Source organism: Gopherus flavomarginatus, chromosome 16 (assembly GCF_025201925.1).
Source record: "Gopherus flavomarginatus isolate rGopFla2 chromosome 16, rGopFla2.mat.asm, whole genome shotgun sequence".
NCBI classification, from domain to species: domain Eukaryota; kingdom Metazoa; phylum Chordata; order Testudines; family Testudinidae; genus Gopherus; species Gopherus flavomarginatus.
This window is the reverse complement of record NC_066632.1, coordinates 6256560-6284416: the sequence shown is the minus strand read 5'-3', so window position 1 is coordinate 6284416 and position 27857 is coordinate 6256560. Positions and strand designations below refer to the sequence as shown.

At 58.3% G+C, this 27857-nt stretch overlaps 1 pseudogene; it reads right to left on the bottom strand.

The window, feature by feature from the left end:
* Positions 1-26610, bottom strand: part of LOC127035276 (nck-associated protein 1-like) — a 48259-nt pseudogene extending 21649 nt beyond the window's left edge.
* Between the last annotated feature and the right edge of the window lie 1247 nt (positions 26611-27857).

Here is a 27857-nt window from a genome sequence, read left to right as displayed (position 1 = left end):
CAGGCCTGTCCCCTGGCTGGTCCCCATCAATGGTCCTGGGAAGCACAAGCAGTAAAACAGGACAGCACCTAGATACATCCATCCCTCCTGCCTGTTTTGGCCGAACTCCTGGGGATCCGCGGTGGTGGCGACCATCCCCTCCAATGTGGATCAGGACACATGGTTGTGTCTCCCAGCCCCACACACCTGGGTCTTTCTCCCAGCAATGCTCCCTGCCCACTCCCTACCACTGCTTGGACCCCAGCCGAGTGGGCATTTGCATGCAATGTGCTGGTAGATTCATGGCCTCTCCCTCTCCAGGTCCCTCAGTCTGGGCTGAACCCTCTGGCTTCTAGAGGCACCGTCTGGGCATCCCTGCTTTTTCTAGCCAGGTGGCTGCTGACACCGCGCTAGTTCTACTGCAGCAGCCAGTTCCTTCCTCACAGGTTCTCCATGCTCTGAGGGTGCAGCCCAACCCCCTGGGGAACAGCAGAGGGCCTGCCTCTGCCTGAGGGGAGAAGGGATGGCTGGGGACAGAGCTGTAATCCCAGCTGCACCTTCCCCACTGCTCCTGCATGCTCATCCCCCATGACAGTGCCACAAGCCTGGCTCTCAAAGCACTGGGCCGGGCCAGCCCTGCCTGCACAAGGACATTGGAGGTCAGTGGAGGACAGGACCCAACCAGCAGCCCCAGGCAGCTCTTTCCTAAGCTGTATGGTTCTTGGCTCCCCTCCATCTCTCGCTGATCATCACCGGCTCCAGCCGCATTAGCCCAGCCCCATGGTCCATCTGCCAGGTGCAAGCGGCATCCAGGCCTGGAGTGACTCATTCCCAGCCCTGCTGAGCACCTCCACATCTGACAGGCCTCAGCATGACAGACTAGCTCAGCCTGCAGATGGCAGGTGTGTGCTGCCATCACAAGGTCTCGTGGCCAGCGCCCTTCTGTGATTTGCCTGAATCTAACTAGGGTGACAGTCACCCCCGCACGGGGCGCGGCGCAGGCCAGTGGGACACATGGCCAGATCCAATGCCCTCCTCTCAGAGCTGTGAAACCCATCTTGCTAAATGGAGCTGGAGTGGGATTCCCAGCCCCCTGTCCATGGCTCTGAAAAATGGGCAAGTGCTGGCATGTGCCTCTCTGGCAGCGTGGGCACATACGTACCCAGCCAGTCCAATGCCTGGCCACCACACCCCACTACTTGACTGTCTATGGGCTGCTGTACAGTAAATATCCCACAGCACCTCTGCATTCTCACCCAGCATCATTAACATACACCCCGCCCAGCATTCACACCCTGCATCATTAACATACACCCTGTCCACCATTCACACCCTGCATCATTAACATACACCCTGCCCAGCATTCACACCCTGCATCATTAACATACACCCTGTCCACCATTCACACCCTGCATCATTAACATACACCCTGCCCGGCATTCACACCCTGCATCATTAACATACACCCTGCACAGCATTCACACCCTGCATCGTTGACATACACACTGCTCTGCATTGGCACCATGTGTCAACACAAAGACCTTGCTCTTCTCTGCATTCACACCCTGTGTGATTTAACACACACCCTGCTCTGCATTCACACCCTACATTAACAGACTCCCTGCCCAGCTCTGCAGTCACACCTTGTGTCATTAACACATTGTCACAAAGCGTGGGGGAACACAAGGTCCTACACCCCCGGCTTCCTGCAACTCACCATGACACTCAGCCAGCCAGTAAAACAGGTTTATTTAGATGACAGGAGCACAGTCCAAGACAGGTCTTGCAGGCACGGACAACAGGATCCTCCCCAATTAGGTCCATCTTGGGGTCCCAGGGGCATCACAGCCCCATTGGGGAATCAGAGCCCCGTCTGCGCTTCCCTCCATTCCTTAGCCAACTCCTGAAAACTCCCTCTCTCCCCCCAGCATCTCCTCTCCCAGCCTTTGTTCAGCTTCCCGGGCAGAGGTGTCACCTGGCCTCTAACCCCTTCCTGGGTTCTCATGTTACATGCTCAGGTATCTTTCCTCAAGGCCAGTCTCCCATCCCCCAGTGCAGATCGTCCTCTCAGGCCAACACTCCCCACTCAGCATTCACAGACCACATTACGAACAGTCCCAGTTCGTCACACACATGCGCAGCCCAGCTTTGCATTCACACCCTGCATCAAGACACCCATCCTGCTCTGCTCTGCATTCACACTCTGGATCATTAACGCACACACTGCTCTGCTCTGCATTCTCACCATGCGTCATTAACACACACCCTGCTCTCCATTCACACTTTGTGTCATTAACACAGGCTTGCTCTGCTCTGCCACTATCCTCAGGCCAACCTTTCAAACATCGATACTAAGGATGGGTCCCATCTAACAGGCATGTCCCCTTGGTTTCCACGAGGACCCCGCAACACCAGCTCCTTTGGGCTGAAAATGGGGCCCAGCCAGGAAAGCACAATTTGAACTGACACAACCCTGTGAGCAGCCACCTTGGGAGGGACCCACCACACCAGAACATGCCTGTCCGCCAAAGCCAGCAGGAGCCCACTGTGCTCACACATCATGCCAACCCCCCAGGGACCAGCAGGACAACAAGAGCAGTATAGACCAGTCAGCATCCAACAGTATCTGCACATCCCCGTTCTGCCCACCTAGGAGCCACCCACGCTGAGCCCAGGGCAAACTCTGGCTCACAGTTTATCGAGTCTCACAATGTGCTCCAACCCCAAGGACACAACGTGTGTTCAGGCCTCTCCACACGACAGAATATCCCCAGACCCTGCCACCCTGTCAGCGCAGTGTCTCTGTTCAGAGCAACGGTGCAGGGCTGAGCACAACACGCCAAACGCCTCTGCCTAGCCCGGGAGAGGCCCCCAGGTGAGCTGTGGCATGTCAGGCTGCCTGGGCACCCACCCTCCAGAGGAGACTCCACTCCCACCCAGGGCTGGAGGCCAACGAACCCGCCAGGGCCCCCGACACAAGATTGTCCAGCCAGGGTAGTCTTAGGGACTGTGGGTTGCTGAACCGTCACCCAATGACGTCAGGGGAGTTTTGCCACCAAGGCCCATGAGGCCGAGACGACACATTCTCAGAGTGCTGCTCTGGTCAGCCACCCTCTGGTAATGGAGCCCCCTGGGGCTTATACCCACAGAACAGCCTCTCAGGGAGGCCCCCCAGTCCTGGCACTGGAGTGGGAGTTGGGGGGCGTTTCCATTTCTTACCCTGGGTCTCTGCACCATTCAAGGCCTGGGTTCCCTCAGGGCAGGGCAGAGGATTCGCGGCAAGCTCTGAGTGCTCCTCCCCTCTGCAGCAGCCACGATCACTGGTCCAGGCACAGGCAACCACTAGCCCCCAGCACTCCCCGCCTGAGACTGCAGTGAGTGATCTGGGGAGGCTGCTGCTGGCTGGGACGATGCTTTGAGCCCTGTGGACACTGCAGCATGCTGGGCCCAGGCTCTGCAAGGTGACGGCTCGAACAGACCCAGACTCCCGTCTGCGGCAGGCAGGCGTCCAGCATTGCCATCTCTGCAGCATGGGCAGGGGCTGAACTCAGACCCAGAGTTTCCATCACTCTCATGGATAAATATTAACTCAGGTGCCGAGGAGAGAACTCTGGTTCATGCAGCAAAACCCCTCACCCATCCTCAGCTGGGTCTGCAGACCCCCGGTGGCTGCTCCTGAGAACCTGAGCCAGATCAACCTGAGCTGTGATGCAGGTTGGAGGGGAGCTGGGACTTTTGTCTCCTGGGGGAAGGGGCATCTCCCATGTGGCTGGACAACCCCAGCCCCAGCCCACGATTAGGGCTGTGGGGCCTGGCACACACTGCCGCACTCTGGATCCCCAGCTGGGGTAAAGGCCCCTGGCAGGAGGAGAGACACCCAGGCCAATCACCCTGGGCCCAGATGTGGACAGCAGGGGGAGGCTGCCTGCGCAGCAGCCCAGCATGTTCTCTGATCCGCCCGCCTAGCCACAGAGCCCACCCACAGCAGAGAGAAGCACAAGGGTCGCCCCCACCTTTATGTCCATGTCTGGGGTGACAAAGTCCTTCGGGCACTCAATGGGGCCCGTCAGGAACGGGCAGCGGTGGGAGCAGACCTGCAGCGAGAAGAGAGCCTGCCCTTGAGATGGCAATGGACACCGTTCGCCCCCTTTCATGTAGCAGCCCCAGGCACCCTCTGGGGTGGGACCTGGCAGCTCTTTAACAACTGCCCAGCAGCCAAGTGCAGGAAAGGAGCAATGCAATGCTTGAGGCTCTCCAAGCACCGCACAGGTATTAGCCAACAAACCCTCCCCACTGACCCCAGAGAGGGGCTGGGGCCAGTTACTGTCCCTGCTTTCCAGAGGCCACCTGGGCAGAGCTGTCCAGAGACCTGTCCTAGGAGGGATGTGGGACACTCACCACCCCTGCCCAGCCACGTCCCCAGCATACACAGCGGGGGGGTCAGTGACTCCCCTCCATCACAGCCCCATAATGCTCCAGAAAGAGTGTGAAAGGCCTGCCCCACACAGCTCCAATGCTGCCTCCCAGGCTGGTGCACAGTGGGGGCAGCCAGCTCCTCCACCCTGGCCTTGAATGGCCCCCCCCAGACATGCTGGCCTAGGACTCGCTCAGTTCCACTCCCCCCCACCCCCAATGGCCAGCACCCACCTCAGCAGCCCACTCTGTGCCATGGAGCGGAAGCTCAGGATCTCCCCGATGATGGTCATTCTTTTCAGCACATTGTCAGCAGCTGGGGGAGAGACGGGGTGCGGGGTGAATTGCGATGACACACAGGAGACGGGGCTGCAAAACAAATGGGGTACAACATACCCCTGGGCCTATGCCTGGGAACTAGCACCCCTCACCCCAACCCTGAGCCCCCGTCCTGAGCCTCCAGCTCTGCCAGTGCCCCTCACCCCAACCCTCAGCCCCCCTCCTGAGCCCCCAGCTCTGCCAGTGCCCCTTACCCCAACCCTCAGCCCCCCTCCTGAGCCCCCGGCTCTGCCAGTGCCCCTCACCCCAACCCTCAGGCCCTCTCCTGAGCCCCTGGCTCTGCCAGTGCCCCTCACCCCAACCCTCAGCCCCACCTCCTGAGCCCCCAGCTCTGCCAGTGCCCCTCACCCCAACCCTCAGCCCCCTCCTGAGCCCCCAGCTCTGCCACTACCCCTCACCCCAACCCTCAGCCCCCTCCTGAGCCCCTAGCTCTGCCACTACCCCTCACCCCAACCCTCACCTCCCTCCTGAGCCCCCAGCTCTGCCAGGGCCCCTCACCCCAACCCTCAGCCCCCTCCTGAGCCCCTAGCTCTGCCACTACCCCTCACCCCAACCCTCACCCCCTTCCTGAGCCCCCGGCTCTGCCAGGGCCCCTCACCCCAACCCTCAGCCCCACTTCCTGAGCCCCCAGCTCTGCCACTACCCCTCACCCCAACCCTCAGCCCCCTCCTGAGCCCCCAGCTCTGCCACTACCCCTCACCCCAACCCCCAGTCCCTTTCCTCACCACACCTGCTATTCCCCCCTGAGTCTCCTCTCCACTCAGTGCTCATTGCAGCTCAGCCCTGAACTCCATCCTCAGCCGTCCATGGATTGGGCAGGGGGTTCAATGCAGATGCCAGGGAGGGGGCAATGGGGGGGGAATGACACTTACACGTCAGCCTGGGCAGCAGTGATACCATCTGCTCTGGTTTGGAGAAGTTGGAGCGGATCTGCACCAGCATGTCCATGTTCTCAGTCACCAACTTCTGCAACAGACACAATCACAATGGTAAACGGGGGCCAGCCAGAGCCGGAGCCAGCCAGAGCCAAAGCCAGCCAGGCCCGACTGACCCAGAATCAGAACCAGAGCCAGAGCCAGCCAGGCCCGACTGGCCCATAGCCACCCAGAACCAGAACCAGCCGGGCCTGACTGGCCCATAGCCAGAACCAGAACCAGCCGGGCATGACTGGCCCATAGCCAGAACCAGAACCAGCCAGACCTGACTGGCCCATAGCCACCCAGAACCAGAACCAGCCGGGCCTGACTGGCCCATAGCCAGAACCAGCCAGGCCCGACTGGCCCATAGCCACCCAGAACCAGAACCAGCCGGGCATGACTGGCCCATAGCCAGAACCAGAACCAGCCGGGCATGACTGGCCCATAGCCAGAACCAGCCAGGCCCGACTGGCCCATAGCCAGAACCAGAACCAGCCAGGCCCGACTGGCCCATAGCCAGTCAGAACCAGAGCCAGCCAGGCCCAACTCACCCAATGCCAGAACCAGCCAAACCCAACTCACCCAGAGCCAGGGGCTGCTGCCATGGGGCTCCCCACTGATATCAGTATTTTGCCGAACACCAGCACCTCCAGCTCGGAAGGGACCTCCCAGACACTGATGTACTGAGCCTCATATAACAATCACATGAACCTAGAAGCGGGACCCTGTGCTCCCCACAGTAGCTGGGAGCTGATGGGATATTATCCACTGGGAACACAGCAAGCCAGTGACAGGTCTGGCAATAAAACCCAGGAGTCCTGGCTCCCAGCTCCCATGCTGCTCTATCCTAATAACTCCACACTGCTCCCAGAGAACCCAGGAGTCCTGGCTCCCAGACCCCCTGCTCTACCACACTAACTCCACACTGCTCCCAGAGAACCCAGGAGTCCTGGCTCCCAGACCCCCAGCTCTATCCCGCTAACTCCACACCGCTCCCAGGGAACCCACGAGTCCTGGCTCCCAGCTCCCCAGCTCTAACACACTAACTCCACACTGCTCCCAGGGAACCCACGAGTCCTGGTTCCCAGTCCCCCTGCTCTACCTCACTAACTCCACACTGCTCCCAGAGAACCCAGGAGTCCTGGCTCCCAGACCCCCTGCTCTACCACACTGCTCCCACACTGCTCCCAGAGAACCCAGGAGTTCTGGCTCCCAGCCCTCCTGCTCTACCACACTAACCCCACGCTGCTTCCAGAGAATCCAGGAGTCCTGAGTACTCTGCTCTAAGCACTGACTCCCGCTTCCTGCCCAGCCCGTAGCCCTGGGAAGTTGAGTGCACCCAGCAGTGGCTTCTCCCACCTCAGCCTCCTACATTCAGCTCCACCACCTGCGAGGTGATGTGCCACATGAGGTTGTCGCTCAGAAACTTCATGCCATAGGGACCAGCAGCTCGGCCAGTGCCCGCATCTCTGGGGGAGGGGAGCGGATCATACACAGAGTGTTAGCTCCTTCTGGCCTGCTTGGGTCACACCCAGCCCTCACACACCCCAGAACAGCATGTCCCAGCACCGGGCCTCCCAGTCTCCAGCCAGCCAGCCCAGCTCACTCTGAGCCAGCCGTCCCGCCACCACGCATCCCCAGCCCCAAACCCAGGGCCGTCCAGCTGCCATGCATCCCCAGCCCCAAACCCAGAGCCGTCCAGCTGCCATGCATCCTCATCCCCATCCCCAGAGCCGTCCCACCAGCATGCATCCCCAGCCCCAACCCTAGGGCTGTCTGGCCGTTGCGCATTCTCGGCCCCATCCCCAGAGCTGTCCTGCCACCTTGCATCCCCATCCCCATCCCCAGAACTGGCCGTCCCGCCGCTGCATATTCCAACCCTCAGCCCCACAGCCAGCTGGCCTGCTGCTGTGTGTCTCCATCCCCCATCCCCAGGGCCGGCTGTCCTGCCACCACGCATCCTCACCCCCGTGCCCAGAATCATCCAGAGCCAGCTGTCCCACCGCCATGCAGCCCCCTCTGCATCCTGCCGTCATGCGGCCCCATCATCAGTGCATGGAGCTGCCGCGGCTCACCTGAGATGTCTGAAAACTCCTCTGCACTGAAACTCTGCTCCCCCTCCCTGGGGACACTGATGAAGGCCTGCATGGCTGGGGACAGCACAATGGCCCCAGTGCTGGCCTGGCGCAGCAGTGCCTCCAGGTACCTGCATGGAGCCAAAAAGCCTCCACTTACACCGGACAGCCAGGCCCAGCACTGTTCTCCCAGCCTGCTCCGAATCTGCCCTGCCAGAGCCCGAACTCCCTTGTACCGGTGTGTGAGCACGGGATGGGATTGAGGGGCACTAGCAGAGCTGTGTGGGGAGCTCAGAGCTGGGCTAGCAGGGGCTGCAGGTCGGGACTGAGGGGCACTGGAAGAGCTGGGGAGGATCCCAGGACTGGGATAGCAGAGGGCTGTGGGTCAGGATTGAGGGGTACTGGCTAAGGGAAGCTCTCACATGGACAGCCTGTTCACTTGTTGGCTCTAGAAGTAGGTTTTTGTTCCCTCTCCTCCCTGGCCCTATTTGCCCAGAAAGTGTGAGATCAAGGGGCCTGACTGTTTTTCCATTGCTGTCCCCATGCTGGGCAGGGCCACCCGTCTCTCTCCGAGCACCAGCTTTCCAGCCCCATGAAATCCCACCAGGTGCACAGAACCACAAAAATATGGGGCTGGAAGGGACCACAAGAGGCCACGTAGGCCAGGCACAGAGGCAGGACATCTGGACCATCCCTGACAGGGATTTGTCCAACCAGTTCCTACAAACCTCCAGTGATGGGGATTCCCCAACCCCCTCAGAGCCTGCTCCAGAGCCCAGCGACCCCAGGAAGCTTTTCCCACTATCTAACCGAGATCTCCCTGGCTGCAAACAGCGGATTCCTTCGTGTCCCATCAATGCACATGGAGAACAATTGGGCCTCGGCCTTCTTCGGAACAGCCCTGACCGTAGCTAAAGACTGGTGTCAAGTCCTGCCTTGGCCTTCTCTGCTCTACACTCGACATGCCCAAGACTCTCAACCTTTCCTCATAGATCAGCTTTTCCCATTTCCCCCATCCCTCCAGGCATCTCCCAGGCTCTCCTGCCCCATGGCCCAGGGGTACCCAGGGCTCTCTCCTGTCCGGTGGCCCAGGCCAGGCTGCCACCAGCCCAGGCACCCACCAGTTGGTGTAGATGGTGGTGAGGGTCTGCTCCCCGCTGGAGTCCAGGGGTTGTGTCTGCTGAAGCAGGACATTGCGGATGATGCGGCTGGAGTCCACGCACGTGAACTGCCCCAGCGACTGGATGAAGGCGAGGTAGGAGCACAGGCCAGCCAGCACCTCAGAGGGCCGCGCAATCGCCTGCGTAGCCTGGTTGTAGCTGGCCATCCACACGAAGGATCTGTAAGGGGATGGGGGGCCCAGAGGGGCCCACACAGACCCCCGAGTGGATCTGCTGAGCCCACAACCTCCCCACTGAAAGCACCCAGCCCCACTCCCATGTTCCCTGCGAATGCGCATCTCCCAGCACAACTCAGCTCAGAAGTTGGCTGGAGCTTGTGGATGTAACAGCACCAATAGCCAACTCAGTCTCCCAGCCTGAGGGCCATGGACAGTAACACGCCACGTTCACCTCCCCACCCGCCCGCCTGAGGGCCATGGACAGGGAAATGCTGCATCCCCTTCCCCACCTGCCTGCTCGAGGGCCATGGGCAGGGACATGTTGTGTCCCCCTCCCCACCTGCTCGAGGGCCATGGGCAGGGACACACCACTCTGCCATCCCCACCTGCCCAAAGGTTGTGGGCAGGAATGCAACGTGTCCCCCTCCCAGCCCATGGGCCATAGTCAGGGACCTGTCACACTCTCATCCCCGCCTGCCCAAGGCCCACGAGCCAAGCGCAGGGACACGCCGCACCCAGCCAGCCAGCCAGCCAGCCAGCCACGAGGCCTACGGACCTGTTGAGCTGGGTTTCCAGGTAGCTGCTGAGGTATTCAGACGGTGTGACCATGTGCTTGAACACGGTGAAGCTGGGGACGTGGTTGATGCTCAGGGAGAGCTCACTCAGCCCCTGGTGCAGCTTGTCCATGCTGGGGGCCGAGACGCCGGCACAGTCACCGCTCGCCGCAAATGGCTCTGGAGCCCAGGCTCCTCCCCCACACCTGACTGCCCAACGCACACTAGCTCCCAGACCCCAAATGTGGTGGGATCATTCAAATGAATGGGAAAGTGGGCAGCCCAGATGCCTGGGTTCACCACCCCCTCCGCTCTGAGGGGTGATGGGCAGTCCAATAAACCAAGTGTATCTTGGGCAATGGAAAGGCTGGGAGTGCTTATGAAGGGCCAGGTACCAGTATCGCTTCCCAGATCTGAGCCATCAGCCATTCTGGGGACCCAGAAGCTGTCCCCCCACTGCCCGGTTACCTCAGCCATCTGAAGCACAGGAGGAGGAGTCCTCTGAATGGGGAGAACCCTCACCCCCAAGGGATGGCAGAGCAGCTCTAATGCCCCTTGGGAGACCCCCATGTGGTGGGCTTACTTGCTCACCACGATCCGGTCCTTCCTCTGGCTCTCAGCCCCTGGCTTGTCCCGCTCCGGCTCCCCCTTCTTGGGGGGCTGTTTCTGGGCTTTCTTGTTCTGGGCCTTGCTGATGGTGGAGGTGCAGTGTTTGGGCAGCAGCTTCCCAGGAGATAGAGACAGGGCACTGAGCGAGTGAGGGGTTGGGGGCTTGGAGGGCCAGGATTTGGCAGCCCCCCAGATGCACATAGGGTCTCCTCCCCCCGCACCCCAGTTCTGGTGCAGGACACATCCCATCTGCCTGGCATCTGGCTCGTCTTGCCATGGAGCCACTGGTCACACTGATGCCCACCCCCACCGCCCCCAGGGCTCAGCAAGCAGCAGTCACTGGCCATTTGTTCCCCAGCAAGGCTACATGACTCCAACCACGGCCATCTCCATAGCCCCCAGCACCAAACAGCCCCGCAGGGCTTTGCCAGCCTGGAGAGCAGCCTGTGGAGGGCCGGCCACAGCCCTCAGTCAGCGCGCCCAGATGGTGAGCAATCCTGGTACATGCAACTGCTGCTGTGCACTCAGCTGGCACCTCAACAAGGTACCCCACCCAGGACCATGCCACACCCTGTGCCCCTCACCTGCCCACTGAACCCCCGTCTGGAAGCAAACCCACCCAGTGCCATGCCACGCCCCATAACCCCCTTGCTCATTGACGTGCCCGCAGTCTGGCAGCTCCCCTGGTACTGCCCAGCCCCATGCCCATGCCCCTCACCTGCTCGCAAAGGGGCCCCCAGGCTGGCAGCTGCCCTGGGCACCGCACGAAGGGTACAAGTTCCTCCGGCACCCCCAGCACCATGCCATGCCCCTCACTTGCTCACAGAGGGGTCCCCATTCCCCTAGTCTAGTGGCTGCCCCGGGGGAGGGGACCCCCTGACACCATGCCGCACCCTTCACCTTGTTGCAGAGGTGCCCCCAGTCTGGCAGATCCCCCAGGCAACCCCCGGCACCATGCCACGCCCCACACTAGATCACAGAGGGGCCCCCACACTGGCAGATCCCCGAGGCACCCCCTGGCACCTTGCCACACCCTTCACCTGCTCACAGAGAGGCCCCCACACTGGCAGATCCCCCAACACCCGCCGGCACTGTGCCATACCCCTCATCTGCTCACAGAGGGGCCCCCAGTCTGGCAGACCCCCAGGCACTCCCCAGCACCATGCCACACCCCTCACCTGCTCACAGAGTGGCCCTCAGTCTGGCAGACCCCCAGGCACTCCCCAGCACCATGCCACACCCCTCGCCTGCTCACAGAGGGGCCCCCAGGCTGGCAGCTGCCCTGGGCACTGCCCCAAGGGTACAAGCACCTTCAGCACCCCCAGCACCATGCCACACCCCTCACTTGCTCACGGAGGAGCCCCCATGCCCCCAGTCTAGCAGCTGCCCCAGGGAGGGGAACCCCTGACACCATGCCCATGCCCCTCACCTGCTCACAGAGGGGTCCCCACACTGGCAGATCCCCCAACACCCCCCAGCACTATGACACACCCCGCACCTGCTCACTGAGTTTGCGCTGCTCGGCACATGCTCCATGATGCAGTTGGCAGCCTGCTTGGCGATCTCTTCCAGGAAGCTGTTGCATAGACCCAGGCTGCAGCTCTTCAGGTGGGGATACTGTGGAGAGAGGCCAGGGACGGCTCACGGCTCTGCTCCCCCACCTGGCACCTTCCAGCCACAGATCCCAAATGCCAGCCACTGAGCTTCTTACCACATGGGGGAGGCAACCCTGCCCCTCCCCCATGCGCTGCCCTGTGTCCTCCCCCTGCTCCTCACCCACACATCTCCATGCATGCCTGCCCCCCCCCGAGTTGTCCCCACATGGATCATCATGCATGCCCCCCGGCCCTCCCACGGGGGGGTGTCTTCCCCTTTATATTGCCATCCGTGTCCCCATGTCCCCCCTAAATCCCCATGCATGTCCCCCGTACCTCCCCGATGCATCACCATGCATGCTCCCCAGGCTCTCCCCAGGCAGTGCCCCTCCTCATACATTACCCCTCAGCTACGCACCTCCTCTGGACACATGGGGTGGGTGCAGCGGGCAAATGGCTGCAGACGAGTGGGAAGACAATAGTGAAGCGCAGCATGGCCGGCTCCTCCATGGTCAGAGCAAACAGCTTCTCGAAGGGGCGGACGTAGAAACTGTCGGGGTAGAAGGACACATCAGCACAGGTGGGGCAGGAAGAGTCTGTGTGTGCGCACACGTCTCTCCATGAAGGTGTGTGCATGTGATTCCATGTTTGGGTGTGTGTGTATGCGTGTGATTCCGTGTACATGTGATTCTGTGTTTGTCTGCATGTGCGAGTCCATGTGCATGTGATTCCATGTTTGTCTGTGTGTGCGTGTGCTTTTCCATGTAGGTGTTTGCATGTGATTCTGTGTGTGTGATTCTGTATTTGTGTGTATGTGTGTGATTCCAGGTCTGTGTGATTCCGTGTTTGTGTGTGTGAGCATCTGCCTTTCCATGTAGGTGTGTGCATGTGATTCTGTGTTTGTGTGATTCCATGTGCATGTGATTCCATGTTTGTGTGTATGTGCGTGATTCCATCTGTATGTGCTTCCGTGTTTTTATGTGTGTGATTCTGTGTTTGTGTGTGCGTGCATGTGATTCCATGTGAGCAGCACCACTCCAGCCCCTTCACATCGCTCAGAGGCCTGGATCCCACTGGCTGCTGTGCCCTCTGCAGCTGCATCTCAGTCCCTCATACCCTGGATCAGAGCCAGGTTCTGGGGGGCGTGGGTCTGAATGGGCCAAGCACAGGGCTAGAAGCCAGGCCTTAGCAACACTGTTGGGCTAGCTGCACCAACTCTTCCTGCCCACCATCTGACTGTCCAGTGCTCCCAGAGTGACCTCTGCCCAGAAAAGTCAGTGAACAGGCCTCACACCACGGCTCCGAGGGCAGTAGATCCTCTCCGGCACCAAATGGTGCGACGGGGAAACTGAGGCACTGATGGGGTTGAGGCAGGCCCAGGGCTGGCCCATGGGCTCCGGGCAGTGCTGGCCTGCCCACGCCGGGCACTGCGCATACACACCAGAAGGCCGACAGGTCCGAAGTCTCCACTACCAGCTCCTCCAGTGAGTCCAACATCTTGGAGTGGAACATGATGAGGTTCATCACACGGCCCATGTCCGGGCTCTCGCGCAGCTGCATGGGGGCCTTGGCCACACTGGTGTAAGCCTTGGGGGAGGCAGAGAAGGGAGTGAGAAAGAGCCCAGACCCAGGGCTTGGGGCAGCCACATCACCACTCCCCCACCATCAGCCCTGCAGCTCCCCCAGTCGAGCAGAGCGACTTTGTTAGCTGCCAGGACAGGGCGCTGTGCACTTGGTGCTGCCGGCTATGAGGTTCCACCAACTCCCGCTCCCAGCTGTTCTTCCCATGGGCCTGTGGCTGGGCAGGGGCTGCTCCCAGGGCAGAGGAGCCCAGAGCCAGGCCATGGCCCTAGTTAGTGAACAGAAATGGAGCAGAGCTGATGTGGGTGTGGCGGGGGGTAGGGTTGCCAACTGTCTGCTCCCGGGGTCGGCAACCTTTCAGCAGTGCTGTGCTGAGTCTTCATTTATTCACTCTAATTTAAAGTGTCGCGTGCCGGTCACACATTTTAACGTTTTTAGAAGGTCTCTTTCTATAAGTCTATAATATATAACTAAACTGTTGTTATATGTAAAGTAAATAGGGTTTCAGAATGTTTAAGAAGCTTCATTCAAAATTAAATTAAAATGCAGAGCCCCCGGGACCGGTGGCCAGGACCCAGGCAGTGTGAGTGCCACTGAAAATCAGCTCGTGTGCCGCCTTCGGCACACGTGCCATAGGTTGCCTACCCCTGGTCTACTCGCACAAACCCAAATGCCTTTGCCCTGCCCCCTGTCCCACCCCTTCTCTGAGGCCCCGCCCCCACTCACTCCAGCCCCCTCCCTCCATCGCTCGCTCTCCTTCACCCTCACTCACTTTCACCGGGCTGGAGCAGGGGGTTGGGGTGTGAGAGTGGGTGTGGGCTCTGGGCTGGAGGGTGGGGTCGAGGGTTCAGAGTGTGGGAGGGGACTCCAGGCTGAGCCTGGGGCAAGGGTTTGGGGTGCAGAAGGCATCTGGGCTCTTGGAGGGAGATTGGGTGGGGGAGGTGGCTGGGGCAGGGGGTTGGGGTGCAGGAGAGGGTGTGGGGTACAGGCCGGGCAGCACTTACCTCATGTGGGTCCTGGAAGCGATGGTATGTCCGGCAGCAGCTTCTAGGCTCAGGGATGGCCAGGTGGCTCTGCACACTGCCACTGCCTGCAGACACCACCCCCACAGCTCCCATTGGCCATGGTTCCCTGTTCCCAGCCAATGGGAGCTACAGAGTTCCTGTTCAGGGCAGGGGCAGCGCGCAGACACCCCCTGGCCCTGCCTCCACCAGGGGATGCAGCGCATGCCAGCCGCTTCCAGGAGCGGCACGGAGCCAGGGTAGGTAAAGAGCCTGCCTTAGCCCCAGTGCACCACTGACCGGACTTTTAGTGGCCTAAAATCTCCCAGATTGGTTCAGTTGCCTCTGGGAGATGGAGCCCGATTCCGGGAGACTCTCAGCCAAACAGGGAGGGTTGGCAACCCTAGTCGGGGGCTGGGCTGGGTGCGGGAGGTCAGGGGTTGCCGGTTGCAGCCTGTCAGGGGGCTGAGCAGGGAAGGGCAGGGCTTGCTGGTGCGGGCTTGGCAGGGATCTGGCCAGGGAGGGGCTGTTGGTGCAGGCCTGGCAGTGGGTTGAGCAGGGGAGTTTTTGCTGGTGTGGGCCTGGCAGGGAGCTGAGTGGGGTGTGTGCGCCCTGGCAGATGCCCAGCCCCTAATGGGGATGCAAACATCTGGCGAGGGAGTTACCTGCAGCCGGAACCAGTCCAGGCAAAGCCCTAAGAAGTCGAATTTCTCCTTTTTGTCCACTGCAGGAAAGAGAAGCAGCTTTAGAGAGGGGTCAGCAGCTCCATGAGCGGGGGGGGCTCTCCCCTCTGAGCTAGGGTTGCCAACCCTCCAGGATTGTAGTCTCCAAGAATTAAAGATTAATCTTTAATTAAAGAGTATGTAATGTGATGACATCTCCAGGAATGCATCCAATCAAAATTGGCAACTCTACTTTCTGTGTTCCTGCCCCCCAACGACAGGGGCAGAGACAGGGCCTTGGAGGGGGTGGTGAACCCAGCCATCCGGGCTGCCCACTTTCCCACTCATTTGAATGATCCACTCAATGTGCAGCGCCAGTGGCAGTCAAAAAAGCTAACAGAATGTTGAGAATCATTAAGAAAGGGGTAGATAATAAAACAGAAAATATCATATTGCCTCTATATAAATCCATGGTACCCCACACCTTGAACACTGCATTCAGATGTGGTCACCCCATCTCAAAAAAGATATATTGGAATTGGAAAGAGTACAGAAAAGGGCAACAAAAATGATTAGGGGTATGGAACAGCTTCCATATGAGGAGAGATTAATAAGACTGGGACTTTTCAGCTTGGAAAAGAGACGACTAAAGGAGGATATGATAGAGGTGTATAAAATCATGACTGGTGTGGAGAAAGTAAATAAGGATGTGTTATTTACTCCTTCTCATGACACAAGAACTAGGGGTCACCGAATGAAATTAATAGGGAGCAGGTTAAAACAAACAAAAGGAAATATTTCTTCACACAACACAGTCAACCTGTGGAACTCCTTGCCAGAGGATGTTGTGAAGGCCAAGACTATAACAGGGTTCAAAAAAGAACTGGATATGTTCATGGAGGACAGGTCCATCAATGGCTATTAGACAGGATGGACAGGGATGGTGTCCCTAGCCTCTGTATGTCAGAACCTGGGAATGGGCGACAGGGGATGGATCACTTGGTGATTACCTGTTCTGTACATTCTCTCTGGGGCACCTGGCATTGGCCGCTGTCGGAAGACAGGATACTGGGCTACATGGACTTTTGGTCTGACCCCGTATGGCCGTTCTTACGTTCTTATGTTCTGGGCTGGAGCTATGGCCTGGTGCCTGCACACCCCATGGAGTGACCTGCTGCTCCGAGCACAGCAGGGAGCTGTGGGGGCACCTGCGTAGCTTGTTTCAAGGTGAGAGATGACAGGGTGCTGACGAAGGATGACATGATGATGGACTCCTCCTCAGGGCAGACGTTCAGAATGTGAAAGAGATGGGCACAGCTTAGGGGGGCTTCTCGCAAGCAGGGGGGCGGGCGCATTCTGGGGTGTGGAGAGCCCATGGCGATGGCAGCGTTCCTGCCCAGAGATGGGGCTGGCTAGTGCAGGGCTCCCAAGCCACAGGGAATTTTCCCCTCCCAGGGTTGCATGTCTCACTTTCGGGGTCCTGGCTGCATGGATCTCAGAGCCCTTCCCCTCGGCATATCTGGATGATATCGCTGAGCAGCAGGGCATCGAAGCGAGCCAGGTACTGGACGTGGTAGCGCTGGATCACTGGGCTGGGCCTATGCACCAGGGTACGCAGCTGCTCCATGAGGAACAGCAGCTCGGCGATGTGACTGCAGGGGCGACAAGGGCCTGGGTCAGGCTCCTCTGAGGGAGGCAGTGCTGCACCCGGGCTCCTGCTGCCAGAGTCACTGGGGAACCAATCCCACAACCCTCCCCACATATCGCCGCACCTGGGGGCGGGCAGGGCTGGATCCGAATCTGACAGCTTCAGCTGGGAACAGGGTACGCAGGGCAGCCCCGTGCCCACCACAGTGCCATGGGACTCCTGCTACCCCCCACGCAGGTGTCCAGACAAGTGCTGACCAACCCACCGGCCAAGCGTTCCCCTCTAGATTCCACGGCCAGAAGGGACCCCTCTGACCACTGAGTCTGAGCTCCTGAGTAGCGCAGGCCACACAGCCTCCCATGTCTTACAGTGAATAGTGTCTGTCTCCACCCCGCAAGAGCCAGACCCCCTCTAGTGCCTATTCCCTTCAAGAACCAGGCCCCCTACAAGTGTCTACTCGCCACAGAGCCAGACCCACCATGGGCCTGTCCCCCTCAAGAGTCAGACACCCCACTACACTGCCTCTCCTCTCCAGAGCCAGACCTTCCCAGCGCCTCCCCCTCTCCACGCCAGACCCACAATGGGCCTACCCTCCCAACACACACACGGAGCCAGCGCCCACCAATTCCCCCCCCACCCCAGACCCAGACTCTCCCAGTGCCTATCCTGCACAAAGCCAGACCTACCATGGGCCTGTCCCCCTCAGGAGCCAGATACCCGCCCACATTGCCTCCCCTCCCCAGAGCCAGACCTGATCAGTGCCTCCCCCTCTCCACGTCAGACCCCACAATAGGCCTAGCCCCACACACGGAGCCAGCCTCCACCAATTCCCCCCCACACAGAACCAGACCCTCTCAGTGCCTGGCCCCACCCACAAAGCCAGACACCCCCAGTGTCGGTCCCTCTCCCAAGCAGAGCCAGGCAACCTCAGGGTTCTCCAACCCCAATAGCCAGACCCACCCAGGGACTGGCCTGCCCCTGACAGACCCACCACGACTTGTCACACCCAGAACCAGACCCACCCAGGATCTGGCCCACCCCGAAGATCCAGACCACCCCAAAGCCTGTCCCCACTCCCCACTCCCCGACAACCAGACTTCATCTTGGACCACCACCCCTTGCCCAGGACACCCCAGGTCCCATCCCCCCAGTCCCACCCCGCCTCCTGCAAGCCTGGCCCTGCCCTGACCTGTCAGCGTAGTCCTCAGGGGTCTTGGTCTTGGTGACATGCTCAGCGTGACGCACCAGCCAGTTCACCTCGTCGAGGCACAAGGAGAGCACCACAAAGACGCAGAAAGCCTGGCAGGGTGGAGATCAGTGGGGTCAGCTCCAGGCAGGGCTCACAGGCACCACCGCAAACCAGACAGCAAACAGGGGAGGGGCCATCAGAGCCAAATAACCTCCCCTCACGAGCAGCCAGGGGCATGGGGTCATTCAGGGCTAGCTGGGATGAGGGGAATCACTTCACAGGGGCAACGGAGAGGAAACAAACCTCATGGCATGGCCCTGCGACGCAGGCAGGCCCACACGTGCCCTGGCGGGTAGATTACGTCTGTGTCTGACCATTTCCTCCCTATAAAACTGCAGAGGGATGAGGGGAGCTCTGCCGAGAGCTAAGAACTGATTCTTGCTGCTGGTACATCTGGATAGTCTTCTCGCAGCAGAACCACTAGTCCAGAAAAATCTAATACTTAAAACTATGCATCAGCAATTCCAGCCCCAGTGCACATAATAAGACTATGACTTGACTCTAAATTAGGTCTGCTCTTACACAGTGGAAAACAGACACCTCAAAGGAAATTGACAGAACGTATCCCAGTCATAAAATGCCAAGTATAGTTCTACTGTCCTTGAGTCACATAATCAGAACAACACCCCTTTATTACAATAACAAAGAGACTGGGGACTCCACAGCAGCCAAAGTGACCATTTGGGCAAGAGTCCCATCAAGCTAGGCAGGGTGGGTGTGCCCATGCAAATAACATCAGCCCCGAAGTCCTTTTCCACAGCTCACCACTAGATGTCAGGGGAGAGCTCATTCTGACTCTGCTTGCATCTTGAATTATGCAAATGAAGGCAAGGCTGGGGACAGTGTCACCTGCTGGCAGAGCAGACCTCGTTACTGGGTCACCAGGGGATAACAACCTACACCAGTTAATGGAGCTGCTCCTTTGGCTCAGGGATGCCTAGCATGTAGACAGTACCTTTCATCAGGGGAGAGAAAAGCACTTTACAAAGCATCATTTGGCCATTTTGCAGAAGGGAAACTGAGTCCCAGGGCGGAGCAGTGATTTGACCAAGGCCATCCAGCAGGCCAGCAGCACAGTCGGGAATGGAAGCCAGCATTATTGAGTCCCAGAGCAGGGCTCTAACCACTGGGCCAGGAGGTTACTGTTACAGGCCCTCAGTTCACACCCATGCAGTGGAGGATGTCACATTATCAATGGTAGAAGCTGCCACCTACACAGGCTCTGGCAGCACAACCTTCTCCTTGCCATGGTGTCTCAGCCCTGCTGGGGCTCTAGGTCGGGGTATGTACCACGCGGCTTGGCCCTGCTCCAGCCGGGGTGCTGGGGTGAGGTCCGCACCACGCGGCTTGGCCCTGCTCCGGCGCTCCGCAGGGCACCACAGGGCAGTTCACACCCAGAGGTTGGGAGGGACATCAAGTAGGAACTGAAACATAATTTCATGTATTTCCATCAACCATCCTCGTTCTATCTAATCTCTCTGTCTCCAGGATATCTAGAATCCACGCACCGTCTCAGGCTTCCATCACTCCTGTTGCCCTAGCAGTAAGAGAACCCCATTTCCTGGGAGTCCCCTGTGTTTTCCCAAGTATCCTTTGGGGAACCGGGCTGGCGGTGCATGGCTCCATGGCTCAGGTCTCTGCGTACATCTTCCCCCGCCCCACCCCATCCCCTGCTTGACCTGTGATCCCCTCTTGATGGCTGCCTGTACCCCAGCCCTGGTCTCCTCTCCCAGTGCCGTTAGCTTCCCCAGCACCGTCCTCCAGGAATTCTCCCCATCGTGCCAAACATTCATGCACCATGAAGACCCCCAGCCAGGGAGGCTGCCCCCAGCTCTGTGCTGCTCCCCTCTGCTGTAGCCTGCTACAGGCAGGGACCAGTCTCTGGCTCAGAAGGTTGTTCCCTGCACAGTGCCCTGTGCACCCAGCCACCCCTCAGCCTCAGCCCACTGTGCTCCTGTCAGCGGGGACAGGGGAAGGTAAGGAAGCAGCTGTGTCCTCAACCTCCACATCAGCCCAATCCCACACACCACCCCCCTTCACTTCCCAGGCATGAAAATAAAAAAGAGGAAGAAAAGAACCAAATATCCACTGTGAATGCAGAATTGTTTCTACTCAGGGAGCACGCGACACCTTCCCATTGCACACCCAGGGTCGTGCTGCCTGGCCAGTAGGTCTCTGGAGCTGAAACGCATCGGGCAGGACCTGTACGTTTGGGCTAGGAAAGGCACTGGGGACAAGGCTGCTGACGGCATGACCTGGGCTGTGTATGGGAGCCCTGTACATGACTATTTTTTTAATCCTGCTCTTCTTCTGCCCTACAATACACAGGCCCACCTGCTCCCGCATTGCTTCTTGTGTTTTTATCTGGCTTCCACCCATAAAAACCTTAGATCCTGCAAATCCCACAAGAGACACAGATCGCCCTATGCTAATAAAAATTGAAAAAAAATAACAATCATATATATACATCAGTAGGTGAGAGCTAGAGAATACAGCTCTCACCTACAAATATATAAAGCAAAATTATTTGGATTAGTCATGTGATAACTTTCTCTCATTTATAGGAAATGTACCTTTATTTAAAAGTTACACTCCTAATTTTAAAATACTAATAAGCACAGGCCACATCTTGCACAGTGCCTTGGTAATCCTGAGTATGAACTGGTGAAGAGGATTTCATGTTCGCATTTCAGAATCTAGAAGCAATGTATTGTTGCCAGCGACTGCAGCATTCTAGATAAATTTGAAGAGTATGTTTGGGTATCTGTCCTCTTCGCTCTCTCCTTCATGCCCCAATTTAAAGGTGTTTCTTCTGACACCTAAGTGTTCCCTTAGGACTTTAGGAAAGCTGGTAACAAACACCGTTGCCTCTTCCCTCTTCTCGACAAACTTCTTAGGTATGGCTGACTACTCTCCATGAGGAGGGAAAGAAATAACTTGGTGCTTCACTCAGAGTCACCACTGTGTGTACCCTCTAATCTGTCTGTTTGTTTCTAATTTCTTTCCAGTCCTTGTTTCTACTTCCTCTGTATAGTTTTTCCTTTCTCTTGTCTCTTTTTTCCTCCCTTACTTTGCTCTGTTGGCTTATAATTAACTGTCTAAGGCCTGTTTCTTTGAGGATGAAGAGGGAGAGAAAGGCAAGGATTTCTTTGCCTACTGAAGTACTTTAATTTCTGTTCTGTCTTCATCACTGCAGTGACTGCTTTGAATGTACAAAGTCTCTTAGAAAAATAACTCTACTGTATAAATGCACCATGGACCAGGAACAAAGCTAACAGTACAAAAATGTAATCTTATTAACTCACAATTAAGAAACTTTTTATTATTATGTTTATGCTGCAGCTTTTAAAGAAATATCAACTCTCTGTATTAGTTCCTACATGGTCAGAGCTTTCTAAGTGTATGTCACCAAGGAGGCATGTGTCCCTGCACTGTGTTGGCCTTTGTAACTTTTAATAAAGCGGCTGCTGAAACTACCATGTGTTCCTCAGCGTGTGTCTGTGTGGGGGGGGGGCTGTTAGGAAGAAAGGTCTCTGCTACCTTGCACTGCTGGGGAGGTGGCTGCACCTCCTGGGGGGCGGGCGTTGAGGGCAGAGTGACCCACGGACAGTTGCCTCTCTGGGCCAGGCTGTAGCCCCAGATCCCCACCCTGGGTGATTGGCGGGGGGGCAGGGGGAGCTGCGTGCTGAGGCGGTGGCTCGAGCCCTAGCCAGTAGGTGGTTCCGGTTCCAGATCTAGCCCCTTAGGGGATTGGGGGTGGCTGAGTGCATGTGTTCCTCTGTGTGCTGTCCCAGCTCTGCGCACAGAGCTGACAGCAGATCTCGAGAGAACCCCCAATGACCACAGACTCTAGTAAGGTACGAAGACACGTCAGCCAGGTTTATTGTCGAAGAAAAACACAGTCTCCAGCTCCCCAGCATAGAAGTCCAAGGTGCTGCTGAGGGGTGGCTAACTAGTACTTATGTACTCCCTGACAATGGACTCAGCTCAGTCTGTGGTGGGACTTTCCACTGCCCCCGAGGCCGGCCAAAGACACTGTCCCAGGGATGCATTCTCATACACCGGTACAAACACGTTACACATCACTCCTGATGTACTGAGGTGCAATCCCTCTACGTAGCAAGGTACAACCCTTCTACATAGTAAGGTGCCACCTCTCACCTTGTACATATGGTTCGAACAAAACAACTCTCCATCATATTACCCTTTTGGCCTCGTCATCGGAATGGGTCAACCTGTTCCTTGTTATCTGTGAGGAGTGTACAAGTATGCAAATGTTCTGATATCTGGTGTCCAGTACCTTTTAGGTATGTCTCTTTTCACAGCATCAGCCCTTTTCTTGCCAGCTTCTGTGAGCAGGGCCTGCCTCTGGCTCACAGCTTAACTTTGCTTAATGTTAGCAAAGTCTTGACCATTACTTTAGTTCAAGCCTTAGGCCTCATACTGGGCCTCTGATAAGGGTTTATCTCTCAGGGCCTCCTCTTACTACAGGGGCTTCCTGACAGCCGTTCTGCCCCACCGCACTCGTATTGCCCTATGATAATGCTGGGGGGCCGGCCAAGGCCCCAATGGGAGGCAGCTGCGTGGTGAGTCGGAGGCTGAGCCTGCTCACTGTGGGGCTGCATGGGGCTCTCAGGAAGGGGGAGAGAGACCCCGCTAGCGGCTTGACCCTGGGGAGTGATGGGGAGCCCAAGCTCTGGGGGTTCTACCTAAAGAACCACCGGGCTGAGGGCAAGGGCTGTAACTCTCTGGCCTTCGGGGGGCTCAATAAGCCCTCCTACAAACTGGGGTGCAGGTGAGGGGTTGGGGGTGCTTTTTAAACCCCCCAGGCTGGAGGTGAGGGTTTGGGAGGCTCTATAACCCCTCCTACAAGCTGAGGTGCAGGTGAGGGGTTGCAGGGGCTCTATAACAACCACCCCCAGGCAAAATGAGACATGGACTTACATTAACTCTGTACTGAATTGCAGCCACTTCTGGGGTGAAGGGCAGTAGCTGCATAACAACACACAGCAACACTGCACAGGGATTGCCTGCCCAGCACTGAAATGCAGATACCTCTGGGGTGGAGCGCAGCAGCAGTGTAGTAACACAGCGACACTATACAGGGATCACTCACCTGGCACTGAAATGCAGACATCTCTGGCTGGAGCACAGCTGATGTGTAACAGCACTCAGCAACACTACACAGGGATCACTCACTCAGCCTGAAATGATGCCACCTCTGGGGTAGGAAAGCAGCAGCTGCTGAGCAGCCAAAGAGCGACACTACTCACAGTTTAGAGCAGGGTGTGAAGAAGACTCTCACTTCCATTTGAAAGCTCTGGGGGAGTTTACAGAAACAGAACATGCTGTTAACCTGAGCTGAACAGCAGCCAGGGCACAATAGCTGGGTCTGCACTGCGGGTAACCAGACAACAGCTCTGCCATGAGGGATTTGCTCTGATTGATGGAGGGAGGCATGGGGCAGGGAGCCAGTCAAGCCTGGGGAACAAATTCCTTCTCCAGGAGGCTTTGCTCCAGGATCCTGGAGCCCAGGCTCTATGGCCATTAATTACCGCACCACCCAGCTGGAAGGGAAGGGCTGGGGCAGGTCTCTGCGCTCCACATGTCACACGCAGACAAGGCAGAACGAACCATTTCACAGCAGGTTCTCAGCCAGGGTTACGTGTGCCCTGGGGGCGTGCAGAGGTCTTCCAGGGGAACATCCACAGGCTACAGAAGAAGCATTAGCGAAGTCAGTACAAACTGACATTTCCTACAGACAGTGACTTGTTTATACTGCTGGGGGTGTTTTGTTATAGGATTATAGTCTGTTAAAACATGTGTCTATTAGATTCAATGTGTAGTTTGTAAAGCTAGAGCAGCAATCCAAGATGGAGTCTGAGCTGCCATCTTGTGACGCCATCTTGTTGTTTACTGGATCCAACCAGTTTTTTTCCCTCCATTGGCCGCTCCAAGGACAAAGTTACCTCAGGCTGTTTCCCACCCTTGCTGGGACTGTACCATATTTTCCCGCCACTAAAGGCAGGAGGGGACTGAGCTCCCTGCGAGCGGCGCAGTCCGTCCCAGTGACTGTGCCTGGCTCCGGCCTGCCCAGCACCGTCTGGTGGCAGTGAGGAGCGAGGGACGGAGAGATCCCAGCGAACCCGCTCCCCTTCCTGGTACAGCCGGGGCCTGGCTGGGGGGAGGGGGGGGCGAGGAGCCTGGCTGGGGGGGGCTGGGTGGAGGTGGGGGGCGAGGAGCCTGACTGGGGGGGGCTGGGGGGAGGGGGGGCGAGGAGCCTGGCTGGGGGGGCGAGGAGCCTGGCTGGGGGGGGCTGGGGGGAGTTGGGGGGCGAGGAGCCTGGCTGGGGGGGGCTGAGTGGAGTTGGGGGGCGAGGAGCCTGGATGGGGGGGGCGAGGAGCCTGGATGGGGGGGTGAGGAGCCTGGCTGGGGGGAGCTGGGGGGAGGGGGGGCGAGGAGCCTGGCTGGGGGGGGCTGGGTGGAGGTGGGGGCGAGGAGCCTGGCTGGGGGAGGGGCTGGGTGGAGGTGGGGGGACACAGCTGAGGGGGGCACTGGTTGGAAGGGGGACTTGCAGCTGCCGGGGGGGGCCCTGACCGGAGTGGGCTGAGGCCGCACTACCCCAACTCAGTTCTCTCTTTAACCCTGCCCGAGGCCCCCGCGCCCCACGTGACCAGGTGGGGGTTCAGTGGGGACCTGCATGGACCTGTCGCCAGGCACCTGCCATGGGTGCCCAGGCCCGGCCCCCGCAGCGCCAGAAGTCGGGGGCTGCAGAGTTCGGCCATCATCAGCCTTGCAGACATCGACCCACCAGCACCCCAGTTGCTTCATACTGAAATCAGTCACTGGGGGGGCTGGGCCCATCCATCAGTGACACTAGAGGGGGCTGGGCCCATCCATCTGTAAGGGGTCACAGACACTCCCCAGAGCACGGCAGGGAGAGGCCAGGGCGCGCGCAAGGGCAGGAGCAGAACCCAGAAGTCCAGCCCTGCCCCACGCATAGCTGAATCCTACTTCCCCCCACAGGGCTCGAGCGAACGTGACAGGAGGCAAAGATGGCCCCATCTGGGTTGAAGGCGGTGGTGCGTGAGAGTAAGTGCCGAGCCGGGGGCTATGAATTCGGTCGGGGGCAGGGTCTAGTCGGGTGTGGGTCTGGGGGGGGCAGGGCCCAGTTGGGGAGGATTAGGAGTCAGTCGGAGCAGAGAGCTCCCCCCATCACCTGCTTGTCACACAGCAGAAATGGAAGGAGGGTGTCTGCCCCACCCCCAACGGCTGCCACCTCTCATAGGAGCTGCACCTTGGGGGGGCGTCTCATTCCATTGGCGTGACTCCCGCCAGGGCCAGTGGAAGGATATTTTGTGCCCTAGGCGAAACTTCCATCTTGCATCCCTACCTCTCCCCAACGACCACCTCTGAAAACTAGTAATCTTAGTGTTATAAACAGCCTGTCAGAACGGGTAACGGCTGCGTGCGAGGAGAAAAATGACATCATAGCCATTTGTACCATAGTGAAGCAGTACGCTTCTGCCCGGCCCCATCGCAGAGCTGGCCTAGGCTATAGCTGTAATGTAGGAGAGAACAAGTTAAAGCCTGACACTCGATCAGCATGGCCTCTGCTGCCTTGTGCATGGTGGACTCTGAGGTGTTAGTTGTTTGGTTTTTTTTTTGAATAAGTTATCTGCTTTGCTTTTATGTATAGTATACATTAAGACACTATGAATAACAACATTTAATAATGTCCTGCAGTCCATCATACATTGTCTATTGGAGTAAAAGCAGAGCAAGGAAGAGAGACTGATTTGTAGTCTGGTTGCCACTGTCCAGCAGGCTGTAAATGTGGAGTCTCAGTGTATCTATTGGGTTTCCAGGAAGTGGGCAGCCAAAGCCCACCCACTGCTAAAGGATCCTCCCCCAGCCTAAGGGGAGGACCCACAGGACCACAGAACCCACTGATTATGGAGGACAACTAATAAAAGAACAGGGACAGGAGTGAGGTCAAAGGGTCATAAGAAGGGAACCTAACAGGGACACCAAACAGAGAATCCCGGACAGCACCCACTGATCCTCGAAGGTGTCAAGGGAGCCAGCGGACACTGCCCAAAGGAACTCCACCCAGATTCGTGAACGGACCATGGAGCGGAAACAAGCCCCACAGTCACCGGAGTCTCCATCGGCCAACCTCCACTCCCTGGTCGTGTAGATGGCCTTTTTAGCCAGGGCGAGGAGGAGGTTGACCAGGAGGTCCCGGGACTTTGTGGGGCCACGGATGTGTTAGTCTTTGTCTTCTTGCAACACCCTGACCTGCTGTGAGGGCTGCATTATTTCAGAAGCACAGGCCACTGCTGAATCTCCAGCCCAGGCTTCAGTGGACGGGGCCTGTGGCTAAATCCAGACCACAGACCTGGGGTTTAAAAGGCTAGGGCTGGGCCAGGGCACCATGAGGCTGAAGAGCAGCAGGTCTAGGGGGCTCTCCAGGTCCTCGGCCACCAGCATGTTGGGGGTGAGGGCAGTGAGCACGAACTGATTCACCTTGGCCACTAGCAGCGCCGCGAAGCCCAGGGAGGGGGTCGTGTTCACTGCACCACCCTGCAGCTGCACCACCACCTGAAAGTACTCCCGCTCCATGCCGCCCAGAAGCTCCACCCGCATGGGGACAGAGTCGCAACTGGGCCAGGGCTCTGCTGCAGTGTGATGGCAGCGGATCCCACATTTGTGGGGGAGCCCAGTGCTAGGGTGGCAGGGGGTGTGGGTGGGTGAGTGGAAGAGAGAGCCCAGTGCTGGGGTGGCAGGGAGTGCAGGTGTGGGGGCACTGGTGGGCGGGGGGGAGCTCAGGGTTCTGGGGGGGGCAGCCAAATTTTTTTTGCTTGTGGCGGCAAAAAACCTAGAGCCGGCCCTGTCTCTTGCTGCACGGGGACAGATCCTTAGTTCAGCTGCACTCGTATCTCGCCTGGCAAAAAGGAAAGGTGATCAGAGCCATGGCCAATCTAGCCTGCCACCCCACCATGGTCGCTGACTGGGGGCTCTGCTAGGAGCACATCGCAAGCTGGCCTGAAAGCAGCCTCTGAGCCACTTCCCTGAGGGGTCTTTCCACCATCCAGTGGGTCCTGGATCAGGGCACAGCCATCCTGTCCGAACCCCACCACTAATCCCCGTCTCTTTCCCTCACAGAGATCCTCAGCGTTGTCTTTCGCAGCATAAAGAAGGAAGGAGAGTTGAAGGTAAGCAGGCCGGGCCTGCTGCCCTGGTGTCCCCCTGGGGATATGCTGTATCCATATATTGTGCTCCTCCCCCTCCAGCCTCTTGGGATTCATTAGGAACCTGAGGTTTTCCAGGCTGGATCAGATCCCTGCTCTGTCTAGCCCATCATCCATCCCCAGCGAGGCTTCCTTCAGTCTGCCTTCCCACTGTGCTGGATCAGACCCAGCTTGTCCAGCTAGCCCTATATCTCTCCCCTGACACACCGGATCAGACCACTGGGTCCAGCGAGCCAGCCTGGGTGGGAGGAGGAACAGGAGAGCGCCAAGCATGGGGGCAGTATGCACCATTGGGCAAGCAGGTTATTGAGCCCCCGGCATGGAGTGGGCTGGGGTGTGTGGAGCAGTGGGCTAGGCCGGTGCGGCAGAGGGAGCACAGGGGACTAGCTTTCCCAGTGGCTGCATCTGGTGCAGCGGGATGCTGGGCTGCACAGAGCAATGGGTTCATTTGGCACGGCAGGAAGGCGGTGGAGATGTTGGGCCGATGGCCTTCAGGGCTTTCCTAGGGAAACACAGAGATTCCCCTTGTTCCATTTCTCTGTGCCCTGCTCCTGGTTCTGTCCGAGGGCTGGGGAGCGGGTATGTGGTGGATCAGAGCAGGGCACTGGGAGCTAAGACGCCTGGGTTCTGTCCTTGCCTCTT